This window comes from Tupaia chinensis, unplaced genomic scaffold (assembly GCF_000334495.1).
Source record: "Tupaia chinensis unplaced genomic scaffold, TupChi_1.0 Scaffold000196_1, whole genome shotgun sequence".
Classification (NCBI taxonomy): Eukaryota; Metazoa; Chordata; class Mammalia; order Scandentia; family Tupaiidae; genus Tupaia; species Tupaia belangeri.
In genome coordinates, this window is record NW_006159671.1 from 120949 (window position 1) to 122097 (window position 1149).

The window sequence follows — 1149 nt, forward strand, 5'->3', positions numbered from 1 at the left end:
CTTATTCCAAGGGGAGTGTATTTCAAATTCTTGAAATTTTGCTGTGAGAAGGAAAAGAGCCATTTGTGTCCTTGGGGTTCTGGGTAGAGACTGTGGGTGATGCTGTTACGGCCTGTTTTCTGTTAGTAGTGCAATGTCTGACTATTAGCTTTTATTACTGAATACTTGGCATGTGCCAGACCCTGGGTCCTTATAGTACGAGCTCATGCATTACCTACATAGCCCAATGATTTGGGGCAATCGCCATCTTGCAAATGAGGACACAGACCAAAGTGCACAGAGGTGATAGGCAGTATCGTGGTAAGAAAGCAATTTATAAGAATATTTCTTCTTCAGTTATTAACCTTAGCTTATTGTCACTTTGTATTTTATAAGCTTTTAACCTTTTTTTTTGACTTTATGGGGAAAAAAACTCTTTGGAAATAACACGGCTTAAAATATAGCCCACTATATAGCTATGCAACTTTAAAAACAATACTCTTAGTCTATGAATTTTTAATTTTAATTTTGTTTTTATTTATTCACTTTATTCATTTTTTTACTTTCTAGACTTTTTGTTAAAAACAAAGACACAGGGCCACATGGTATCAAAGTTAAGGTAACTGGATCCCACATGGCCAACTTTGTGTTTCAAGTCCTGGACCCAGAGGCTTGAAAATCACTCTGGGTGTGTGTGTGTGCATGCATGCCGTAAATCTCAAGAAGAGACTGGAAGAGAAGGGATTGCAGCATGGTCATCCCGTCTGAGGGCTATTTCTCACTTTCTCTCTCACTCTCTGGTGAGTGCATGTGCTATAGCAAAAAAAAACAAAAGTAAAACTAAGACACATGCATAAAAGATACCCCCTACCCCAGGCCCACACGGGTCAGGGTCATCAGTATTACCATTTTCCTCTTCCACTTCTTGTCCTGCTGATGTGTGTGTGCATGCATGCCGTAAATCTCAAGAAGAGACTGGAAGAGAAGGGATTGCAGCATGGTCATCCCGTCTGAGGGCTATTTCTCACTTTCTCTCTCACTCTCTGGTGAGTGCATGTGCTATAGCAAAAAAAACAAAAGTAAAACTAAGACACATGCATAAAAGATACCCCCTACCCCAGGCCCACACGGGTCAGGGTCATCAGTATTACCATTTTCCTCTTCAACTTC